The sequence below is a fragment of the Protopterus annectens genome, chromosome 2.part1 (assembly GCF_019279795.1).
Source record: "Protopterus annectens isolate FY-2018-M chromosome 2.part1, PAN1.0, whole genome shotgun sequence".
Lineage (NCBI taxonomy): Eukaryota > Metazoa > Chordata > Ceratodontiformes > Protopteridae > Protopterus > Protopterus annectens.
In genome coordinates, this window is record NC_056729.1 from 1,007,189,500 (window position 1) to 1,007,216,449 (window position 26,950).

Below are 26,950 nucleotides of genomic sequence, written 5' to 3' on the forward strand. Positions count from 1 at the left end.
GTAAGGGCCGTGGTATGTCTTGAGCTGACCTGTTCATGTATACTGGTATCATTGCAATGCATAACACCTGCTGGATCCCTGTTGGTACATGTGTACTCTGTACAGCTGGTGTACACTGCTCTACAGCCCAGTGGTCATGTGTCACATGGTGTTGTGGGACCGTAAGGTTGTGTAGTGCTGCACCAACGACATGGTGCTGACTTGACAGCTACAGTGTACACTGCAGTGTGTACATGTGTGACCTGCACCTGTGACAGCTGTGATGGCAGCTGTGTGTGTACAGGTCACTGCATGTGTGACCGCCCTGTGCGTGAGGACAGTTATGCCTTACTGTGCCCTTCTGTGTGTACACTCCATCTGCATGCAAGACGGCCCTTTGCAACAGCTAAGTGTGTGAGCATGCCCAGTATGCTGTTGTGTAGATGGACACACAGTACATTCCACACTGCGCCCTTCCGTGATTAGACTCCGTGTGCATGCAAGTTGGCCCTTTGCAACTGCTAAGTGTGTGAGCATGCCCAGTACGCCGTTGTGTAGATGGACACACAGTACATTCCACACTGCGCCCTTCCGTGATTAGACTCCGTGTGCATGCAAGATGGCCCTTTGCAACTGCTAAGTGTGTGAGCATGCCCAGTACGCCGTTGTGTAGATGGACACACAGTACATTCCACACTGCGCCCTTCCGTGATTAGACTCCGTGTGCATGCAAGTTGGCCCTTTGCAACTGCTAAGTGTGTGAACATGCCCAGTACGCCATTGTGTAGATGGGCGCACAGTACATTCCACACTGCGCCCTTCCGTGATTAGACTCCGTGTGCATGCAAGATGGCCCTTTGCAACTGCTAAGTGTGTGAGCATGCCCAGTACGTCATTGTGTAGATGGACACACAGTACATTCCAAACAGACATGTGATACTAAGTGTGTGGGCATGGCCATTGACATCCTGTATAGCCATGGTGGTCATCCAGGCAACAGATGTCCATTTTCAATGTTAGGATGGATGCCTACATTGAACACACTGGTTGCTCTCTCGAAGGGTGTACTGTCTGTGGCGCATCCCGTATCTATTTAGTGTTGTAGTGCTCCGTAGATATTTAGTTGGCCCGATGACAGCACTGCCATGTTTGTGTACGTCTACCTTGGGACAGTAATATGCTTTCAGACTGCTCACTCTCTAAACATTCCCTATCGGCATCTTTGCCTTTGCGGATGATGTCACCCACCTAGAAGTATGCCTCTGGGTGTGCTGTGTTCAGTAATCTTGGTAGCACGTTCTGTAAATGCATAATGCTGTAGTGTGTTAAAGTAGTTAGGTGTATGTTCAGCTCCCGGCCCTTCCAAGTGTGTGTGTGTGTGTGTGTGTGTGTGTGTGTGTGTGTGTGTGTGTGTGTGTGTGTGTGCGTGTGTGTGTGTGTTTCCAGCTGCCTGGGGACACAGTAATGCTTTTAGATGCCTCACAACACATACATTCCCTATCGGCATCTTTGCCTTTGCAGATGATGTCACCCACCTAGAAGTATGCCTCTGGGAGTGCTGTGTTCAGTAATCTTGGTAGCGCGTTCTGTAAATGCGTAATGCTGTAGTGTGTTAAGGTAGTTAGGTGTGTGTTCAACTCCCGGCCCTTCCAAGTGTGTGTGTGTGTGTGTGTGTGTGTGTGTGTGTGTGTGTGTGTGTGTGTGTGTATATATATATATATATATCTTTGTAATATGTATGTGGATATTAGCACTATTGGATGTGCTGCATTGTCTGTACATGTTCACCTTGGATGTATCTGAATGTGCTATGGCTCTGTGATAGTGCACATACTGTGTGCTGTAGTGATCCTGGGTTATAGTTGTGTAGTGACCAGTTATTTTGTTGCTGGGTATTACCAGGGACATTGAAAACAATGATAGTACAGCACCTTTAAATGGTCATGTGCACATCTCAGCAGCAGTCAGCAGTGGTTATTACTTTGGAGGATGAGTATGGCTCATATACCTATGTATTACATGACAATACTATGCAAATCAGGTTAACATTACTGACACCCGTTTATCCACAGGTTGTGATACAGATCCCATGTATGTATGTGTATACATTGCCAGGTGCAGGACTGGACTATGGTTGAATGCATGGAGGGTGTCCATGGCCAGGAATGGCGATCTGTACAGCCTGGCAGGTACAGTCTGTGACTGTCCCACAACCTCCAGTATATGGCTGACACATGCTGAAACAGTGTACATGCAGAGACACACATAAAACAAACAGCTAGAGATAACACATACACACACACACATTGCATCAACATTGGGCCATGCAAAACCTGTTGTCCCTCACACACACACAAATGCATACATGTTGATTGGCTGGTTCACTGACAGGCTCTGGAAAAGAAACTACATACCCTGTGCATATGATGACACCTGTGCCACCTCTTGTAATGTGTAACATTGATGCAGGTACAGACTAACATGGTGCTGATGCACAGGGTGGCTTCATAGCACTGTAATAATATTACAATGTTGTTAACACAAAGTGTGATTTCCTTCTAGGTGTATGTAAGCAGGCATGATACATTCCAGCTATGATCATCAATGCAGTATAGTGTACAGCGCTGTTAATTCTGAAGATGTATTATCCATCCATGTGCCATTTGACTGACGTGTGTAGTATTGGCAGCATGTGTTACAGAGTGTGCAGTATGTGTGTGATGTGTGTAGTACAGATTTACATGTATCTATATGTGAACATGGTGAAGGTGCACTGTCTGCATGTACATGTATAGTGGATACATTGGAATGGTGACATGCCCTGTATTTCACACTGTTAACACTTCATAGTTTCTATTGGTGGCCAGTATGCATTATACTACACATATTTTTGTACTTGTCTACACATGTATGATTGCTATGGTTTTACACGGTGCTGTGGGTGATACTGTTACTATCTGTCATAGTTTTGCATTATGGTAGTAGACACGACCTCAACAGTCTGAATGACCAATTGTTATATGATATCTTCACAACTGACCCACACATGTAGGACACACAGTAGCATGTGGATCCTACATGTACTATACTATACCAGTTCGCACTGGTATTGACCGCCACACATTGCTGGGACCATTACTGTTTGACATATAGCCATGTTAGTTACAAGCAAAGACAATAGGGATATTCCTGTCCACATCTGGGAATTCATACTGTGGCCTAGAATGCATTCTGCACATGACACAGTTAGTCTACACAAGGGTATCATACAGACAGATATGTGTTATCCAACCCATGCTGTACACCTATAAGGCTAAACAGAGTCAGTTAACCATATTTACTACACATACTTTACCAACAGTAACACATAGGTATTACACCCCAATATGTATAATGGGTAACAATGTGTACATATAGATATGTGCTATGTCATTTGTCATTTGATATTTGCATTTATAATGGTATTTTGAAGTACATCACTGTATCACATATGCAATGAGAGTTCTGCATGCATATCCTCCAAGGTGGTTGTACAACTATGATGAATGTCCATTATTGACATACTTTGCTGTGTTTGAACTGTTCTGCAGTATTACACATACATGAACAGTCACTCACACTATGTATATAAACTGTCATGTGTGTGTGTGTGTGTGTGTGTGTGTGTGTGTGTGTGTGTGTGTGTGTGTGTGTGTGTGTGTGTGTGACACAGATGACCTAGGCCACAGACAATTCTGATACATGTAGTTGACAAGTGCTTTAATGCTCCACCAGATGTGTCCAGGCACCGGAACTGTTACTTGAGCGGCACAAACACATGCTACATTAAGGTTTCTGTATGTGCGTGTGCCTCATTATGGCATTCCTGTTCATGTGTGTGTGCATTTCTGATGTGTCATCAGCCACAGTTGAACTGCACATCCGGCATCCCCCACTAGGTGACCATGAGGGTTGTCCCCATTGCCAAATGTTTTGTACAGCTGCGTCAGATGCCACATATCGGAAGCATTGCAGCTTCCAGAGCATCCAGCACACACATTCATTATTACGGGCTGGCCATCACACACAAACCGCCACTTCATGGAGGGGAAGCCCTTGTGGATGATGTAGGCCCTACCACACTCACTGGCTGGTGCTTTGATGCATATGTGCGTGCAGTGTATTGCACACAGTACTTAGGGTATTCCACTATTGTGTGTAAATGACACATATTGCTGCCCAATACCTTACGGGAATCGGGGATATATACATCATCACTGACATGTGCTGTCATGGCATTCATGAACTGGTGCAGTACCCTGGATGCTGATGTTTGTAAAATCCACATCATATCACCAGTTGATCTCTGGAAGGTACCTGTTGCTGGTATCCTTAGGGCAACACATACCTTGGTTTCCACTAGGATAGGTTTCCCTCTGTTGGTTCTGTGTGTGAGACATGGCCTGCACAGATCCACAATCTTCTGCAGGAGGTCTCTGTCCACTCTATAGCGCTCTACTATCTCCAGCTCATGTAGCCCCTGGTAGGTTACCCTGTGCCTGCACACTCCTCTCCGTCTACTCACTGTGTGATGCTGAGCAGCATTCACACTGGCACAACCCTCCACATGTTGCATATGTTGACGTATAATAGCAATGGCAGCCCCTAACATTGTGTTGTCTCAGTTAAGCTTTTACAGTTTGCACTTCTCTTAGTATACTACAGTGTTACAGTGTGTCTGAGAAAAACATGGTGGACTGCTGTTTGTAGAGTTGTACGTGCTGTGCTGTGCTGGCCTACTGTACTGGCTGTGTAATATACTCAGTCTGATTGTTTTCACATGCTAGCTGTGGTAGTTCTCCTTGGTTAACTTACTGCTATTTGTTTACCTTCCTTTTCACTGTTTGTGTCCACAGTGAGCGGCGCCGCACATAGGAGCACAGTGAAGTGCATATCCGCTTCCACGTGCGCACACAGGCTTATACATGTGTACAAACACTTACACTGGCTTACACAACATTACACGGGCTTCAACAATCTTACAGTAGCTTACTCGTTCTTCAACTCGCGCACACGGGCTGACACACATGCACACATGCTTACTTGGGCTTACAGGCTTGCACGGGTGCAAACACACTTCATCAGGTTTGCAAGGAACTTCAGTGATATCCATGGCGTACACCGTCAGTTTACTGACTTTACCTAGGATAAATCATAACACGCCTCTTCCACTGATGAGTCACTGACAGCAGACATGTGACACACTGCTCCAATAAGATTACAGTGTTTTATACATACACACTCATGATGTCACTTATCTTCTATGCTGATAGTCCCCTTAACCTACTCTTACACTGTAGAGGCTTGGCCCATATGGCATGACAAATTGTGCTTCACTATCCTCAGCCTCAATTGCATAGGATTGCCTACTAATGCTTGGTTACATCTCTGAGTGTGCGCTTCCACACATAGCAACCACTACTCAGTAGCCATGTTGTCTTCAGCTTGCCATTCACCTGCATGATGCAATAACTTTTAACTGACATTACAATTTGTATGTATATTTTACATATTTGTCTTGTTTTGTATGCAAAGCGCATACTCGTGCCACTGCGCTACGCTTAAACACCAGAGATCGGGGGAGTACAACTAGAGTTTTATTAATTTCTAATGGGAATACATGCCACTGGCCTTATATTTGGCCATTGGCATGCTTCTTCAACTAAACCATCCTTTATTTGCAGATGACATTGCTCCGTTTAGCTACTTGCAGAACGTTACTCGGTTAACATCCGTGTACATTTCTGCATATAACTCTACTCTTGCACGGACAGCTTACTGTTTTATGTATTGCATATTTTACATCATTTGCATAGCTTTCACCTACAAATGGGATAATTTGCATATCCTAACATTGTCCGTGCAACGTTCATTTGAGGGGCTGTGTTACACGCCCCTACAGGATATTGCTGAATAGCTCGGTGGACATCTTGCCTTGCTCTACTCTTACTCTACTCGTACACCAACCAAAGCTTCGTGAATCCTGGCCTAAGCTTTGATGTGTGCTAATATGTCTATTTGTGGAGTAAGCATGGCTGTAGGTATGTTTTGACCTGCTACGTCTGTCATTTCTACAGAGCACCTCCCACTTTCATCATTTGTAGAGGTGACAGCCCTATAGGAACTATATGTACAGCTGTGACATTTGACAAGTCCACACATACCTGCGGTCAATACTAAACTGACTACTTCAGCACTTTTCATACCTTCAGATTTGTCTTGTAGTGGTATAGTCGATGATATTGTTTCCTATAACATGTATCTGTTTCTGATACAAGATATGTCATCTTATTACACCACTACACACAATATATGGAGAAATCACAGGCCAGATGCCATTACATTCCTTTTGTAGGACACACCCGCCCAGAGTGTTGTGTTCCTCACAAAAGCCAACAGGTGCTGATCAAAACATATTCTGCTATCATCTACCTTATGTGTTCACCGGTATTTGCGCTTTCCGTCAGTGGCAGAACTCACATGCGTGTGTGGGAGACTGAACACTGTATCGGGGACACTGCATAGCACCCTGAGGGACACATTTATGTTGTTTCTATTAACCTTCCACATTGACTATCACAGGGCATTAGTATTCATCCAGATTTGTCGAGGTACATGCTTTTGACTTATACATGTTTTGTCATTTGTCATCACGTCTTTCTTCACACCTGTCCACCTAATCTCACTAGTTCTGTACATTTATTTAGGTCAGGGTTACCTTCATACCTCTCAACTGTACACATTTTGGGTAAATGTCCTTAGACGTCTGATTTTGTTCCTTTTTTAATAATATTGTGCCTTTCTGGTAATTTAGTGGGAAGTCATTAGGGACTGTGGGGTTAGACAATAATGACAGACATTTGTAGTTTACAATTAATAACCCTCAAAACATTCATACTATTGACTGATCCATTATTCTATCAATGTTCTGACTTTGTAAGAGGAATATTTGAGATATTCCCTATTTGTCCTTATTTTAAAATGCCTTTGTCCAGATGTCTTATTCTGATTGAGAGGTATGGTTACCATCTTATTTGTACGCATGTACGTCCATGATAATCGCTTACACGACACTAATATAACTCCCTACATCTTCCCCCAATAGTTTACATGATATCCAGTAGATGGGTTCTTCATTTTAGGAAGTTAGAGGCGTCTGCTATACCCACATAGGTATATTAATCACTCCCATGGGGCGGACCTCATAAATCTGTGCCAACCAACACCTAGGCACCTAGGCCCATTATTGTATACCCATGATTCCCAGACCTGACACCCCTCCACAGTAGTCATAACACATATTTAATGTGAGCGATAATAAAGTATGACGACACTTCTAAGCACTATCTACTCTCCGCATGTCGGTACATATGTCTTACATTCTGTCAACCCATGTGTTATTACACTTGCACAAGCTACTGTTGCATGTACAGCTATATTGTAGTTGTGGATGAAACTTCTTTGCAGCAATCATTACAGGACAGTGCGTTTATAGATTCACTATTTTTGGAGTCCTGCAAAGGACACCTATACCCATGTTTAAAGAGTAGGACTTACAGATCCGGCACACTGATACTTTCCGGGCAGTAGTTTTGAGAGCAGCAGTGTATTTACCTTAATTGCATGTCTGTTATGTGTATCCATACTAGCTATGGTGTAACCTATTTATGTACATGTGTTATATCTACGAGGACATTTGTTTATATGTTTGTTAGGTATATATCAATTAATGTTGTATGTGTTTGAGTGTATATATATATATATATATATATATATATATATTGTATGTATATATATATATATATATATATATATATATATATATATATATATATATATATATATATATATATATATATATATATATATATATATATATATATGTCTGTACATTCTTTATTTCATATATTTATTTAGTTTAAGTCTGTGGATATATATATCTATACACAAATGTATATATCCATATATAGACATTACGTGTAGAAACCAGCATTCATTTGCTATGCTGTGAGCGGATTACACACGCACAGGCGCACTTGCATTTCCTTATTGTGGGTTACATATGTTTACTAAGTCTTTGTGCTTACGTGGGCTTTATTACTTGTGACAGTACCAGTAAAATATCTGTAATCCGGTTAATGGACATATGCGAAACACACGTTCACCTTTACATATTTAAATGTCTGTACAGCACAGACACATTCATTACACTTTAACATTATATGTGCTGTAGTCGTAGTTGAACCGGGACTGCATTCACGTTGGCCGGATGCTGTAACCACTATACATTTGGTGTTCTGACTCATTTATATGCATACCCATAGTACATAGCTACATTAACATATGCCTCACCGCTTCACTTATGACACAGGCATCCATTCTCCTGCTGGGAAAAATGCGGTACTACATATTACACATTCCCTATTCCCTACTGCTCTGGACCCAAGCTGCATATTTCATCACTGCAGGGATATTCAAAACCCCAAGGCTTATAGTCCTGACACATACAAGTCTTTAATTGTCAGGGTGTTCATGTGGTGATCTGGGTTTAGGCTTGTCCTCCTGGTGAACGGAACTGACCTGACCGTGTTCAAATGTCAGACAAAGCACATGGACAGAGTTTGTCCATTTTAAACATTTTATCTGTGTTTACAGACACAGGTGTTTGGGCACCTGTCAGCAGCTTATAATGTTGGCAATACATAATATGGGTGGGGGTGGTTACAATACATTATCCACGGTGAGTGGTGTTCCCATTCACATTTGACTATTTCCTGTATCCATTCATACAAGGATTATTATTTTGGACATGAATTAGCTATGAATTAACTACAGGTATGCAGTAGTACAGTAAACATATGTGAAGGTTTGTTACAGTAAGAATGTACGGACCTCTGTAATACTCGGGGACTACCCCACATCCTTCACAACATTTCATGCTAATGTACATACTATTATTCTGTGAACTTTCGAAGTTTGTGAGAGCAGTATTTACATCTGTCCCTATTTGTCCACCCGTCATTTTAGGCTTAGTCCAGATTTTGTTGCTGTAATAGGTTGAGTGGTGGTGTCAGTATGTGATTGGGTTGAATACATACTGTCGATAATTCAGTGGGGAGTAGGGTTACCACCTCTTCCTCTTTGCGAGGGGAAGTCCCACTTTGGACAGTTGTGTCCTGCGATGACACCTAAGACATGGCAAGTGTCCTGTGATTTTAAGACACAGGTATATTTCTTATTTTCTTTAATAGTTGCTTGATACAGGTATTTTGTATCTGAAACACATAACTATTATTTGGGTTAGCATAACCAATTCACATGCTATGACATAAGCTTTTATCTTGGCAAACAAGTGTAATTCTGTCCTTTGCACTGGCCGGGGGTATGTTTTATCCTGCAAATTCTCACATTTCTACATCAGATGTCCCACCTTGGGCATCTGAACAGGTGGCAACCCTAGTGGGGAGACCTGCATGGTGGACAGAAGTTCCATCCTGCGTAGTATGTTTTGCATGTCTGTCTAGAAACTGAACAGTACCGTGACTACACATACATGTTTTGTCCAGATGTGTACAGTACTAAACACCGTGGCGTGTTAACAACTCTGATGTTTCAACAGGTTACTTATCCCACGCGGGATGTACACACATTTTGCCAGAACATGGTCGCACGGGCATTTGGATTTATGTAACTGTGATGGGATGTTTACACACGTGGGATACATATTTGCAATCCTGACACTGCCTAGGTCGATACTTCCTACTACTTATGGGGAATACTCGCTATGTGTAGGTGTACGGCTGCGCAAGGCTGGTAGCTGGATTTGTTGGACATTCGGACATGGGTGCGGGTTATGTGCTATACAGGGGTTGTTGCGTATTGCATTTGCATGCATGGGTTCTGCATTTGGATGTCCTGGTTCCGCATATAGCGTCCTATGTGTATGTGCCAGTTATGTTCCTGTTCATGTGTGTAGCACATTTTAATATTCATATGTTTGTGTGAGTTTGGTATACAATTTGGGCTGTCAGGTTTCTTTACGGTTGTTATATGGCCACAACTGCCCAGCTGTGTACTATCACTACCACTGTGGGACTGCTGCTCACCCTGCCCATGGGTCTAGACGTGTGTATTGGCGGCGCGCTGACATGATGCGCTTCACTTCCACTGGGTATAACTACTGACAGTGCAGTACATTACGGAGACACGATTTTAAATATCATTTGTTCCTTGGACGGAAACTCATATTGTGTTGCATGCATTTCTGTTTGGTTCTCCATTTTGTGTGGCCGGAAACTGTCTTGCATGCTTTGCATACGTTTCATTATCCACGAACACTGATAGATGCGATTACTTTTGCAGGCAGGCTATAATATTCAGCAGTTTAGGTTGCTCATCGCCAGCCGACATTGACACGCCTCCGGGCGCAGCTTAGTAACGCCCCATGCACTCGCGCACGTGTCCTATGCACGTGGATGTGGTGGCAGCACACCTTCATTAATATGCATATGGCGCTACTACACCATATATACGCAGCACGGCCGGCGCAGGCCTTACACCGGCCTTACGCCGAGCTTCATGAATCCGGGGGAGTAACTTTCTCCTTGTTTAGCCTGGTGAGTGGAACATCACTGCGCCTGACTATAGAGCCACCTATGACTAGAGTGTTGGCTACGTTGTTATATATTATGGGCTGTGGTTGAGTTGCACACTGAGTTTGTGGGCTGTGTCATTTGGGTTGTGTAGGGGGGGGTGGAAGTTGCTTACATTTCTGCTTTGGAGGTCTGTGTTGCTTGAGCAGATTTTTATTGAGAGCCTCCGTGAATGTAGGTGTGTGTTTTGTGTTGCTATGTGTGTGTTATGGTAGTGTAGGTTTTGAGGGACTATGTGATGAGTGTGGTGTGGTGCAAGTGTTTACCTTTTCCTCTTCACTGTCTAGTCCAGTCTTGGGTGAAGAGAGCTTTGCTTCCAGTTTGGTTATACAAGTACATCTCTCACAGGTTGTAGTGTTGGGTGGTAGGAGGAGAGGGTTGTCTGTGTACATGAGGCAATTGCTGCATTGTCCCAAGATGCCCAGATTCATCAGGTAGACAGGAGAAAACACCAGGAGCTGAGCCTTAGACATGCCTGGGTAGGTGCTTATTTATTAAGTACTAAAAACTGTTTTCCTCTAGACAAGCGAGGAAAGTTGAGTGCTGTAGTAATTTGTAGCTTATTTAGTGCTTACAACGAGTTCTGAACAAGTGCTGAGTTCAAAGAAACAGATTTGAGTGCTAAAACTAAAAAACTAAAAAATATAAAACTGTACATTCCTCTTCTGTTGTGAAAAATACTTCTCTATAAGTCCCAGTTATATAGACATAATTACCTCATCAAGTATTGTCAGAGAACAGGAGGAATTTTTGGAAAGCCTAATTTAAACCAGTTCTCAAAATCAGAAGACTAACTGCACCATCAGCCTCATGTGGACATAAAATACTCTCAAACAGGTAGCTTGTAAAAGGATGACATTATCTGTGCAAAACAAAATAAAACAAATATGATAAAGTCTACAAAAGAGTTAGTGTATCTTATAACTTAAACAATAAACAGCAATATGCACAGGAAATTAACTACCATTTTTAATAAATCTGTAAACGAGAAGAAATCAATAGCAGTAAACACGGGATAAGTGTGCTGAGCTGCAGACGTTCAGTGATAAATTGGGTTCCTGCAAGGGGGTTGTCATTGAGAAAGTCCAGAAATCCTCAGTGTCCCTCACTTATGCATAAATCCTTGTCACTAATTAGCAAGCTTTACACTGATAAATAAGACGTCTAAAACATTATAATTTATATTCATTTTTTTTAATCACATGGATTCCTCTGAACTTAAATCCCTTTTCAGGTGAAAACTGAGGTGACGCCTTCACTGCAAATTTGACCATACCTGGATGAAACAATTGCAGTAGATCAGAGTGCACTGTATACACACAAAAAAAATTGGCATGTACAGATCAGATGATTTGTGTGTTTACTTTAAACAAAACTGCACGTGTCACACAAATCATCTCACTATGCACATTAAACAAGAAAATGGCACAGTCAGCCCAGATTGCCTAGATGTGCACATTAAGTGAGAAGATGGACCCAGCATAACATTAGTGACTTCAATATAATCTCCAATAAAATGATCACAACTCCTAACGTTCCTCTCAGAATTTACTTTTTTGTTATTTTTCCCAGGTTATTACTATGCACACCTACCGTAATCTTTTTATGTATCTGTTTGAGACATACGGCTGAAATAGAACAGTCTGGCCGATGCTGTCTTCAGTGGCCAGGGTGCTCTCTGCAGGAAGTTCCAAATGCTTTATGTCAGCATGTACTTGGTACAACCTTTTATTAACTGGCTAAAGCCTACTAGACACAAGCACCTGTTACTGACATTGTGACCCAGAGCATACTGGTAGGCAAGGATTTAGGATTAAAATTCTTCTCAGTATAGGAGAACTTGATTGTAATATGTCAGAATAGCACATAACTAGAAATCAGTACAGTCATACTCTTTACTCAGCCAGTTCAGCACGAATATCAGTTATGCAGCCCAACAACTGCTATGGAGAAGACACATACCCTTTCCATGTATCCAAAATTTGGAGTACTTTCCCATCTCACAGTCAGAACCATCATCCTATAATTGCCATTAAATGACTCTGCCACAATCACCTTTGAAAAAAAAGAAGTTATGTCTTACCATAACATTCCATCTGTATTGTTGATCTTCGTTCATTCATTACTGATGGGTTATCGGTTCCATCCTCAAAACCAAGCCGGCCTCATACCAAGCTCACATCAGCCAAAAACTCTCGAGCCAAGATCCTACCCAGAATGCTCTGCTCCCTGTTACCTCAGATCAAGTCTGTAAGTTGACAGACAAAAGTAGTGGCTACCTCTGGTCATAACAGACCTACAATAATGAAAAAAAAGGGAGTATATGAAAACCTCCGGAGGGGGATGGAGGGGGGGGGAGTAATGAATGAATGAAGATCAAAAACACAGATGGAGCATTATGGTAAGACATAACTTCTTTATATGATGTTGTTAATCTTTGTTCATTCCTTACTGATGGGACAGAGTCCCCAGATACCTGTATCCCTGGGCGGCCCTCATGGAAGGACATTCCTGAGCACCATGGAACCAAAATAAGCTCTTCCTCTGGAGGCCAAAATCAGATTTGTAATGAAGGATAAAAGTATGGGGTTTGGCCCAAGTCACAGCTGAGCAAATGTCATTGAGGGAAGCCCTAGCATGGAAAGCTGCTGAAGTTGCCATATACCTTGTAGAATGAGCCTTCACTTTGTGAGGCAAGGTGATGTTGTTCTTGTTGTAGATGAAGGTAATACAATTTCTCAACCATGACGCCAATGTAACTTTAGAGACAGGATGACATAGTCTTGGTCCAGAAAATGCCAGAAATAGTTGGTCTGATTTACGGGTAGATTTTGTTGTGTCCAGATAAAATCAAATTTGCCTGTGAACATCTAGGGAGTGCAGGCAATACTCTCCCTTGTTAGAATGATTAGGAAAAAATACTGGGAGGTCAATAGACTGGTTGATAGACCACTCTGACACCACTTTAGGTAAAAAGGAAGAATTAGTTCTCAGTGATACTCTATCCTTATGGAAAATAAGGTAGGGACATTTGATGCATAAGGCTTGAAGTTCTGACAGACATCTGGCTAATGTGATTGCAACCAGAAACAAAGTTTTCCAAGAAAGGTACTTTAAATCACATGGAGATGCAGGTTCAAAGGGGGGAGCTATTAGGGCTCATAGAACCAAGGCCAAATCCCAGGGTTGTACTGTTTCTCTAAAGGGAGGTTTTAGGTGAAAAAAACCTTCACGAAAGTCTTACAGAATCTATGCGACATGAGTGAAGAATCCTGAAAGCCAATGTGGAAACTAGAAATGGCAGCTAAATGAACACGAATAGTAGAGGCTGACACCCCAGATTGAAAAAGATGTGATAAGTAATCTAAAACTACCAAAACTGGGGCTGACAAGGGGTCCAATTGTTTGTTCACTGCCCATAATGTAAACCTTTTCCATTTGCTGAGATAGATTAGCCTGGTGGATGATTTATGAGATGCGATAAGAATATTGCACACCGGGGAAGAGCGGTTATCCTGCCTGGCAATCATAGGAAGTGGAGAAACCAAGCTGTCAGCTTCAGGCTTGTTAGATTGGAGTGAGTCAGACCCTGTGGATGGGAGATCAGCGTTGGGGATGGATTGAGAATCCATGGTCAATCTAGCAGGTGAGGCCAGAGGAAGGGGAACCAAACTTGTCGAGGTCAATATGGAGCAATGAGGATCACTTTGCTCTTCAACGGCTGTGCTTTCTTCAGAAATTGGGGGATGAGGGGAAGAGGAGGATAAGCATAAAGCAGACCCGTGGGCCAAGCATGGACTAGAGTGTCTCTCGGTGACTGTCCCCGAGGGGGGATCATGGCAAAATAGTTGCTGCACTTGTAGTTGGTTGGGGAGGTGAATAGGTCACAGCAAGGCTGGCCCCAGTGGTTGAAAATTCTTGCTGCTATCACAGGACTGAGGGACCACTCATGAGGTTGTAGAATGCACCTGCTCAATTTGTCCACTATCATGTTGGAGCTCCCGGGGATGTGCATTGCAATTAGAAAGCGGTTGGTAGCTATCGCCCATTGCCATAGTCTCAAGGCCTCTCGGCATAAAGGATAAGATCTGGTGCCCCCTTGCTTGTTGATGTACCAGACCACTGACATGTTGTCTGATTGGATTGCAATAGTCCCTGATGGAAGGATCGAGTGGAATGCTTGCAAAGCTAATAGCACCGCCCTCAGTTCCAGGACATTGATATGCAAATTGGCCTCTGTCTCTGACCAGGTACCTTGGACCAAGTTTCCCTGACATAGCCCCACCCACCCCATCAGGGAGGCATCCGTGGTCACCGTGGCTTTCGGCTGATGGGGGCTGAAGGGGCGAGAGCATTGTTGGGGATTTCAAGACGCCCACCAGAGCAAATCTTGCTTGCATCTCTGAGTTACACTTATCGGAAAAGACAGAGGATGTTGTAAAGGGTACCACTGAGTGAGAAGCAGCCACTGGAGAAGTCTCATGTGGAATCTGGCCAGAGGAACAATGGTGATTGAGGCTGCCATCGACCCCAAGAGTTGGAGTATGGACCGAGCAGAGGATTTGTAGTGACAGATTAGTAAATGAACCTGTTGTCTTATTCTTTGAAGTCTGTGATGCAGAAGAGATGCTGTGGAGTTCCTCATGTCCAACAGAACCCCAATGAATTCTAAAGATTGTGCTGGGGTCGTGTTGGACGTCTCCCAGTTTATAGTGATTCCTAGGTGTTGAGCTGTGAGAAGAGTGTAGTCTAGGGCTTCTTCCAGTAGATGCTTGGTGGGGGCAGTAAGGAGCCAGTCGTCTAAGTATGGAAATGCCTAGAATCCTTGAAGTTGCAGGTGAGAGATGACCACTGCCATGCATTTGGTGAATACTCTGGGAGCTGTAGAGAGACCAAACGGAAGTTGAAATTGGTAGTGACTGGCTCCTATGTGGAAGCAGAGGTATCTTCTTGAGTGCTTGTCCATTTTTATATGGTAATACGTATCTTGAAGATCTACAGGGCACATCCAATCATCTTCTTCCAGAAGAGGAAGGATAGACTGAACCGTGACCATCCGGAATTTCTCTGTTTTACAAATTTGTTCAGTGTGCTGAGATCCAGAATTGGTCTCTAGTCCCCTGTCTTTTTTGGCACCAATAAGAATCTTGAGTAAAAACTGGATCCTATCTGGTCTGGGGGGATCGTTTGGATGACCTTTTTTGTAGCAGCTTTCTGATTTCGTGTGCTGCTGCTTCCCTTTGACTGGGTGGGATGTCGGGTAAGTCTCTGGGTGAGGTGGGACAGAGATGGAAGGGGATGCGATAGCCTCTGGATATTATCTGTTGTACCCAAGAATCAGTGGTTATGGTTCACCAGGCAGTGGGGTACAAGGAAAAATTACCCCCAGCTGCTTCCAGAGGTGAGCAGTCAGGTAACACTTCAGGAGTGCTGATAGGGTTTCCCAGAGAAAGAATCTCTGAAACCCCAGTTTCGTGGTCCTCCCCTGCCCCGAAAGGGGCATCTTCCATTGGAGTTTCCCCCTCTGCCTCTAGTGGAGAACTTGGCATGTGCATCATGGAAAGAGCCCTGTCATCTTCTGTGCCATATCTTCCTGCTCCTCTGATTTCTGGAGTAGAATTGTTGAGGGATGGAGTGTCAGACACCAACAGCAGACAGTGTCTTGCCATCTTGTTCACACCTTGACAGCGTATCTTTAATCTTAGGGCCAAACAATGAAGCATTCATAAAGGAAGCCTTAATGGAATCCGCAAAGTCGAATCCAGGCATGACGTCTCATGACTATACCTGTGCCTGCCGCTCTAGCCACTCCTTCCATTGTGTGTGAAATAAGGTGCATGAAAGAATTGGATATCAGTTCTATGGTTACTATCTGAGAATCTACGTTGTTGCTCACCTCATCAGAAACATATCCTGCAAAGGTTTCAGAGAGTTGGTTGATAAGGTCCCTCTGGAGTCTTGTAAAGTGTGCCATGTAGTTCAAGGACCTTACGGCAAAGGTCGATGAAGCAAACTCATGCTTCCTGAGTATGTCTATAACCCGGGACTCCTTGCTGGGCAGATGGACAGTCTGGCTCTCTTCTGCCAAGTCTTTTTTGGTTGCAGCCGACTTCCTCAGTCAGGAGTTCTGGGGAAGATTGCAAAGAGGGGATCTCCTGAGGGGGAGAAACCTGAGGCCCTTGTGCCCGTTGTCTGGTGGTTGTGGCTTGCAACAGTTGCGGCACAGAGGGGGGTGAGGACTCCAACAGGGAGGGTTTGCCAGCAGAAGCAAGTGCCCTCTCCATGGCCTGGAAGACTGGACCACCCTAATGGGGATGGGAGCCCGGAAATGAGGACAACAACATCGGAACTGGGGTCACACCCCCGCTCTGACGAGCCAACCCCCAGACCAAGAGTCTCAAGAGGACTGTGGAGCGTGAGGGGAGGAGGATTCCTGGAGGGTGCCATAGAAAAAATTGACGTGGAACCAAGAATGCTTACCCTCACGGCACAGCTACTAGCCTGAGAAGAGCCCGGTGCCAAGTGCACCTAGGACCACAAGGACGACTCCAGCTCCAAAGTAAGGTCCACTGTTGGTGTCAAAGGAAGGGAAGATGCTGTCAGAGGAAGGGGCTTCGATGCTTCCCTGGAAGTCAAAGGAGGAGTGTACGTTGGAGTCTGTGGAGAAATACGGTCACCTGGAAGAGGGAACATAGCTTTAGATGGTTGAGAGACCCCTTGGCTACAAGCAACTGGTTGACAAGCCGTAACACATCCTGTTCTGAGAGGTTCCTGGTCAACCTCATAGAGAGACCTGAAGGAGATTCTGGCCTTTCTAAAAAAGGGCTATATTGGCTTCCCACAAACAAATCTAAGGAAGAAGAATACTTAGTCCTTGCTAGTTCGTGTGGTGCAGAGCCTGGAAACAAAGGTGTCTGCACCGAGGAGAATGGCGTCGCGGTAATCTGTGCTGACAAAGGCAGTGCCATGGAAGTCAAGGGTTTCTGCACCATAAAGGACGGTGTGGCAAATTTCTGCACTGATGAATACAGTGCCATTGAGGATGGTGTCTGCACCGGTAACAACAGTGGCAAAAAAGACTGCAATGAACAGCATGTCGGTGCCGAAGGTGTCTGCACCGTACAGGACAGTATCCCGGATGTTGACAGCATTGGCAAAGATGGAGCTGAAGGAGTCTGCAGCAACGGTGCTGAAGGAAACTGTACCTTTAGAGACAGTGCCAATAAAAGCTGTGATGAAACTGTCGGAGCCGTAAGTGTCTGCACCGGGAACCCCAGTGCTGGTGGCGATAAAGAGGACATAGCTGGAGTAAGAGTCAACTGGGGCATGCTGAGGTTGGGGCCAAAAGGACCACAGATAGCAGCACCAGGCTCAAAATTTTCACCATTTTGTGAGTCGACTTCTTGCAATCTCCAGAGGGAGATGAGGTGAGTGACTTCGAGGAGGAAGAAGAAGTACGCCTCTTACAGGGTTTAGCAGGAAGGGGTGAGCCCTCTGACCCAGAGATAGCTTCACAGAAAGGAGTTTTAAGGAGGCCTTTCAGGATTAATTTATTCTTCCTTTCATTGAGAGTCCTGGTCGAAAAATTTCTACAAATCCCACACGGGGGATCCACTGAAAGGTGGGAGATATTCAAGCAATAGACACATAAATCATGGCCATCAGAAAGCGGTAACTTACAGCCACATTTTGTATGTTGTTTGAAACCAACACTACTTTTCTTATCCAACAAAATGATATGAAGGGAGAAGAACAACAGTACCAAGAAGTTAAGAAAGCTGCCCAGAAGAGTAAGAAAGGGAGATAAGAAGGATTACCAGCGATGGTAATGAAGAATTACCTCAAAGGTAAGAAAAAGGTAATAAAAAGGAAAAAAAAATATAGGGAGAGAGTCTTAAAGTTACGATAGGGTAGGAGTATAGAGATAGTAACTGATTGAAAACTTTTTAAACACTAAAAATAGAGAAACTTCAAAACATTGTTCACTTAGCTGAGAGAGAGAGAGTGGCTTGACATGGCTGTACATCAACGCGGCAAATGAGATCTGAGGTAACAGGGAGCAGAGCATTCTGGATAGGATCTTGGCTCGAGAGTTTTTGGCTGACCACGAGCTTGGTATGAGGCCAGCTTGGTTCCAAGGACGGATAAGCTAGAACTTCCAATGAGTGACCTCCCAAACCTCCAGTAACAGAGGTACATGGGATATATGCAAATGACCCTTATGAACATCAGGTGTTTCAGCTATATGGCAATTCTGATTGCCCATGACTTTTACGTTTGAAGTCTTTTTAATGGACAATTTCAGGCCAATAAAGCCAAACCCCACTAGCTATGGATATGCATATTTCGGCTTGTTATGACCTCATCAGCATAGCACAAGCAGAGTGTTTTGATGTTCATAAGGGTCATTTGCATATATTCCATGTACCTCTGTTACAGGAGGTTTGGGAGGTCACTCATTAGAAGTTCTAGCTTGGCTGGAGTTTTCATTTAGTTTTTACTGATTGGTTTTTCATTGTGACCTTCTCTCTCTTTGTTTTAATTTGTTAGTTGGGATATTTTGTAGTCACCCTAATGATAATGGACATCAGCTGGGTATAACAACCCTGTGTTTCTTATTCTTAGTCAAACACTCTGCTTGTGCTATGCTGATGAGGTCATAACAAGGCTGAAATGTGCATATCCATAGCTAGTGGGGTTTGGTTTTATTGGCCTGAAATTGTCCATTAAAAAGACTTTAAATGTAAAAGTCATGGGCAATCAGAATTGCCATATAGCTGAAACACCTGATGTTCATAATGGTCATTTGCATATATCCCATGTACTTCTGTTACAGGAGGTTTGGGAGGTCACTCATTGGAAGTTCTAGCTTGGCTAGAGTTTTCATTTAATATTTTAATGTATGAAATGTTAATGTGTTACACTGATTTGTACTGCTATTTTCTTCTTTAAGAGGTTTATTGTTTCCTGTGCATCTTCTCTGGGCAGTTCTTTTCTTTTGTTTGGCATTTATTTTTCACAGACTTTTGGTTTTGAACTTCACTTGTTTTTCTAACTTGTTATGGTGAGTTACTGCTTTTGAGTTTTTTATTTCCTTTTTAATTCAGCATCTCTTTTTTTTTTCTTTGTGTGGTGATCGAGTCAGTATTAGATTGCTTAATTCAATATGTGTACTTAATTGATTCAATTCCGATTACCTATTTAGTGTTATGATAGAGTGTGAATCTAGTGTTTAGGTTTAAGTTAATTTTTGTGTTTGTGGCTGATGTCGTTTTCTGTATTATATGCATTTTATGTTTGTTATGGACTACATTTTTTAAATTATTAACGATAACTGGATTTGGAGTAGTTTTGGTTTGGTCTTGCCTGTTAACTGTTTGTGATCACACTGCTTTTTTTTCCTGTGCTTTTTAACCCTCCATGCTTTCAACCATCAAATCTCCATTATAGGCCCAAGGACATTTGATCTCTTTAACACGTTTCCCTTGTACATAGGGAACAGCATTCTGGAGAGGCCATCATTCAGGCAGCTATGAGGGTGCTGTATCCCTCTATCTGCACCCCTGTCATCAGCCTGCTCATTATAATGATGGGCTTCATTACTATGGCCAGGTTAGTCAGGCATGACATACAGACCTGGGCCTGCAGGTATCTATGTTAGTGTGCTCCTGAACATGGCTAGAGCAACATTATTGTATCAGCCATGTAAGACTGGATTAGCCTCCAGACTGGAACCCAAAGGTGTCCACTGTGTCTATCACCAGCTGACAGGCACTCCATCCAATCAACAGCCCACACCATTTTAGATGCAAGTTATGGAAGCATTTTTTCCTTAATCTTAACCATTAGCATCTCTACCTAAACCCATCCTCCTGGTGATTGACATATGAGCCACATCATCATGGAGTCTCCAACCCCTTCCTCGTGATATGTGCATGCACCCTCACATATGCCCCTTGAGAGCTACCATTACTGGTTTGGAAAGCCAAGCCTATTTGTCCCATTCAGCAGCCTTTATGAACTAGCAGACCATTTACCACCTCACCATCCTCCTCGGATGAGTGAAATGACAATTTGCTGCTCACTGCATTTCACAACTTTGGTTCATAAGTGCTACTGACAGTAGAAATGTAAAATGTAAAGAAATAGCCAGGGAATTGTCATGGCTAGGTTTGTATAGGCCTTAGGGCCGATAGCCTAGTAACAACCTATGAACCTATGTATCTAAGAATGCACCTGTAACTCCTAATGTACTATAAACATTATTTAGATGCCTGTATCAGTGGTATAGAGAGGGAAAGCCCTCATTGCAGCCAATGTAACTGTTCTTTGGGCACTGGATGAAGTAGGCAGAGAGGATGGACATGGCCCATTATGGAGAGGAAGGAAGTGTACATTCTCAGGGATACATGCACATGGTCAGATATCCTGGGAATAAACATGGAGAACAGCAATGTGCCTCTGTTGGAAGGACAGGAACATCTTGCTGATGTCAACCCTTGTACAAGTGAAGTGCTAATACATATTGCATTCTCCACCCATGGGTCATATCTAACATAGGCACAAGAGGGGGCAAGATAAATAATGTTCCCTCCCAGTCAGCCTTCACTCACAATGATGAGGAAACAAATGGGGCAATTGACTTAGAGGGGGCTGGTGATTAGTAGGCAATGGTGGAAAAATAGAGCAAAAATAAATAAACTAACAAATAAAATATTTATTTATTTAACATTTGTTTACCGGGAAAGTCGACTGGGACATTGTCCATTTTTTGTGGAGGCCTGGGGAGAAACACTCCAGATGCATGACTTTGGAATGTTGGAGAAAACTAGAGGACCCAGAGAAACCCACATGAATGCAGAGAGGACATGCAGACTCTGCATAGAAGGCACCGAGAATCGAACCTGAGAACCACTTGCTGTGAGGTGACAACATTAACTGCTACACCACTGCAGTTAAATAAATGTCTCCGAGCTTCTACTTTTCTGCAAAACCACATGTACTCTTTCTTTCTCTTCTCTCTCTCTCTCTCTCTCTATATATATATATATATATATATATATATATATATATATACACATATAGACACACACACACACACACACACACACACACACACACACACACAAAAACATAATTTCTTTACCATATGTATTGCTACTGTAAATGTGATTTATCCCTTTTCCTTCCTGCCGCTTCAGCAGAATCTGTCATGTGCCATGACATTTCTAAAGTCACTTCTGGCACAATTTCCTCACATAACTAAGCTTTATTCTTATATTTAAGTCAGACATGAACTGTTCTGGTAAATGAGACCAAAGAGTTAGAAGAGAAGAAAACTGCTTCACTTGGCCTTAATTTAAAATTATGAAGCTTTGAACATCTGCAGTTACAGACATCCTTCAATAACAATCTCCTGTTTTTCTCTCAGCCTCCATTACTACCCACTTAGGGCTAATCAGCTTCTTTCCATGCTTGTTACCCTCTGTCCCTTCAGTCTTCCTTTCCCCACTATTTTTTTTCTCATTTATCCCCCAGATTTCCCACCTTCCTTATCTCTACCTTATCCTTCTCAGAATTGCATCTGTCCCTCTCCTTTCCTAACAGTTCTATGTCTCTCTCCCACCTGCCAGTATCCTGCTATCTCTTCCTGGAGTTCCACACCCCTTGACCTTTCCTTCTGCCCTCTCCCTACCTAACTATCTCATTGACATTTTATTTTTTTATTTATTTTATTTATTTATTTGCAGTTGGTTTACCAGGATAGTCCATTGGGTCAAATAACCCGTTTTCAATGGAGTCCTGGGGAGAAAAGTTCCAGAACTAAGTATGTTACAAAAAGTGATTCATACTAGTTATACAAAAACTATAACATATTACAAATTATATAATAATCCAAAGTATTTTGACACCAGCAAACAATTTCAAATAAACACAGAAGAAATAACTATGAAAGAAGATTAGATAAAATTAATAGATTATAGATTGTAAAGAATAATGCATGAAAAATTTTGAGTTTATACCATATTCAAAATACTGAATCAAGTTTCTGAGAAATAACAGAAATTTATGAAGGAAGTACTTAGGAGGTGAGGGCTAGTGCAGTTTTCCCTATAAAGTGAAATGATAATGTATATTAGTTATGAGTAAATAATCAGAAAAAATGCAAGAGGAATCAAGGCGAAGAAGGAAGATGGCAATTGCAAGTAAATTAGCTATGTGGGATGGGAGCAAGAGCATTCCCACTTGGATACTAGGTGGGAATGAAGAGATCTTTAAAAATAAAGTGGTTGGGGTGGTGCGGATGGATGATGGTAGAGAGTTCCAAAGGCGGGCAAGGACAAAAGATAGAAGATTTTTCCCTGGGGGACGAGTGGGTTTATAGATTTCTAATAGATTTTGATTGTTGGACCTCAATATTCTATCAGGAAGGTGCATTTTGAAAGCTGATGAAAGGGAGGGACAGAGAGAGGAGTTGAAAATGAGTTTGTGAGCAAGAGTTAGTTGAGTGTATGTGAGATAGTTAGGAAGCTCTAGCCATTTTAGTATATGGAGAGAGGAACAGTGGTGTGAGGAGGACTTGTGGTTGGTAGCAAACTTGGCGATTTTGTTATAGCAAGAGGAAAGTTGGGTTTTTAGGGAGGACTGTAGATTAGTTAGGAGTGGGGCTCCATAGAGAAGGGAGGGGATAAGAAATGAAGTAGATAGAGTGATTTTGGCAGCAGGTGTGAGGTATTTATTTTGCCGGTACAGCATACCAAGTTTTTGGTGGGTTTTTTGATATTTAGCTGTAGGTGAGAATTAAATTTGAGTTGGTTATCAATTTGGACCCCAAGTAGCTTGGTCTCTGACACTAGTTCCAGAGGTGAATTATTTTGACTAGTGATAGAGAATGTGTTTGTGTTGAAGGAGACAGCTTTAGAGGGGGAGAATAGCATTAATTTGGTTTTGGAGGCATTGAGAGCAAGATAATTTCTTTTCATCCACTGCTCAGTGGTTGTGAAAGCTTCTTGGGTCAGTTTTTGGAGTGAGGGGATAGAAGAGGCAGAGCATATAATAGTGGAATCATCTGCATATTGGATGATGTCTGAGAAAGGAATAGAGTTGTGGAAATCATTTATAAATATATTAAAGAGAAGGGGACCCAGTATGGACCCTTGGGGTACCCCAGTAGGGGTATTTAGAAATGAGGAAGTGGCTTTTTTCCATATTACTGCTTGATATCTGTTAGATAAGTAGTTGGAGAACAAGTTCAATGAGGAGCGAGATAGGTTAAGTCCTGAGAGTTTGGTTAGTAGCAGGTTATGAGAGATAGTGTCAAAGGCCTTAGAGAGGTCAAGTAGTATGGTAGAAACAATTTGGCCAGAGTCACGTGCTTTGTTAATAGTTTGAAGGAAGGAGAGGAGGGCAGTCATAGTACTGTGATTAGGTCTGAATCCATGTTGTGTGGGAGTTAGTAGGTGATTTTCTAAAAGGTAAGGAAGGAGTTGAAGATGAATACATTTTTCTAAGATTTTAGAGATGGGAGACAGGATAGCAATGGGGCGGAAATTAGTAACATTGTTATTGTTGCCCCTTTGTGCAAAGGGATGATGTAGGCCTTTTTCCAGATTTGGGGTACTATACTTTCTAGGATAGAGCGGTTGATTAAAATGCTAATAGGGTAGGAAATTGCATCAGCAGCTATGCTAAGAAAGTAAGAAGGGATGTTATCAGGAGCATTAGTACATGGCTTCAGTTTCAGAAGGAGTTTCTTTATAGTGGAAGTGGGTATAGGTTTGAATGAGAAAGAGGGAGAGTGTGCGGGGGGGGGTTAGGGGCAGATGCAGATAATGAAGTAGTTAGAGTAGGAGAAAAAGTGGAGGGAGAAGAGTTGGCAAATGGAGATGTGGGGGTGGTGGCGGTGCTGGGTGGAGTGCTGGGGAGAGAGGGTGGGGGAATATTTGAGAGTGTAGTGGTGTTAGAGAAGGATGATGTTAATTTGGAAATGGATTCAATGAAGAAATAATTAAATTGTGTAGCCAGATCTAGGTCAGGAGCATTTGGGTCTGGGGTAGGGGTATTTTGTTTACTAGGGTAGAGAAGAGTAGAGATACCTTTCCAGAATTTCTGAGGGTTAGATTTACTGCTATTTTGGAGTGTGGAGAAGTAGTTTTGTCGATCGGAAATTATGAGTTTTTTTACCCTGTTTCGGAGAATTTTATATTCATTTTGGACTGGGGGGATTTGTTTTTCTGGTAATATGCCCAGACTTTATCTCTGTGTCGCATGGATGCTAGTGTATTTTTGGACAGCCAGGGGGCTGTTTTAGTTTTAATTCTCTTAGACCTTAAGGGTGCATGAGAATCAAGTATTTGTAGGAAAATTGAGTTGAAGTGGGCAACTGCGTTGTCTAGAGATAAAGTTTTTAGGCAGTTCCAATTTATGGATTTTAGAGAGTTTGAGAAGCTTGTAGGATCAAACTTTTTTTGGTTGCGGATAGTAATACAATTATGGAGTGCAGTGCAGGAGTAATGGGAGTCGCTGTGTGAAGATGGGTATGTGGTCACCAAGGGGATCAGGTAGAGTACCACTGTCAGAGAAATAGTGGGGGTGAGAGACTAGAATCCAGTCTAGAATACTGCCATTAAAGCGTTTTTTAGAGGGGTATGTTGTGGAGTTGATAAGTTGTGAAAAGTTGTAGAGGTTGATATTGAGAGGGTTTTTAGAGGACTGAATGGAGGCCGAGTTAATATTCATATCACCAAGTATTATTGTTTCATTGCTAATGTTGTTAGAGAGCCAGGAAAGGATATCTTCAAGTGTAGAAATATTCTCTCCTGGGGGGATATCGAGTGAGGCTATACAAATGTGTTTATGTGAGTTAATTTGGAGAGATGTGAGGAGTAGTTCAGCATTTTTGAATTGTGGAATGAGTTTGTTATAGGGGGTAACTGACAATGAGGATGAATATAGGAGAGCTACTCCACCTCCTTTTCTATGGGGCCTGTCTTTTCTAATGATTGAATAGTTTGGCGGAATTATTTCAGAGTCTTTTATATAGGGTTTTAACCAAGTTTCTGAGATTGTTAGGATATCCGGTTTATTATGAACAAGCCAGGCATGAAGGTGTGGAACTTTGTTTACTATATTAACAAAGTATAAAACAGAATCTACAAAATTATCAACTTTGAATGTTGATATCATAAGACAAAACTGAGAAGTGGAATTAACATTCAAAGAACATAAACAGGTAGAATATTGCATTTTCTACTATGTTTGTGTAAGACTTCAAGAATAGAGTCTGGTTTGAATATCAATATCCCCCATCTCTGTTTATATTCATGTTTACGGTATTAAAACCCCGAGCAGTTCTTGTTCTTCTTTTGGCTTTTCCCAGTTAGGGGTCGCCACAGCGGAACTACGGTCCGCTAATGATTGACAGTAGATTTTTTATGGGTGCCAAGGTGCCAGCTCGACACGTAACATTCAATGAAGGCACTCCCATTCTATGCATGTCTTTCAAATGCCACTTAACCACAGGGAGGACATGCAGACTCCACACAGAAGGCGCTCCAGCCAAGAATCGAATGGAAGAACCTCTTGCTGTGAGGCAACAACACTACCGCTGCACCACTGCGGCTTATTAAAAACCCAGAGCAGTATTTGCACTAAATGATACATGTATTAACTGTAACTAATGGGCAAGGCATTACTGCTAAGAAACAGCTCTTAACAATAATCCTTGCATCACAAACAAAATAGCACCCTTCACCTTTTTAGCTCTCTATTTTTTGATCTGTCTGTCTATCTCTCTATCTTAATTTGGTATTGTTGGTTGAGCAGGTAACACAAGGCCTATAACCTTTTTATCTGGAAAGACCCAAAGTATTTTATACTGACTAAGGAAACGGGTGGCCAGGCACAAAAGAAATCCTCTGCCTGTTCTTTAAAAAATGCCACAGAATCTTTAACATTGAAGGGCAACACTAAGTCACATGGGATTTCATTTTAAAATTAGTCACAAAGATGAGGACTTTAGAGATACAGAACACTTCCTCATGCACAACTGTAGTATCAGTACTGGCCTGTAAGGGTAGGCATTTGGTATGTAGCCAAAAAACACAGCTTTCTCAAGATCTTCCCAGTATTAAAGGCAAGCGTGCAATATACTGAACTCTGAGAATGACAAAGTATATAACTGCTAAAAGAAATTCTGGAGTGAAAAATGCATTTTTTTTTCATTTCAAGGATAGTGTGCATGGCTTCATCTGGGTTACTAGATAATTTTATTTTCACTG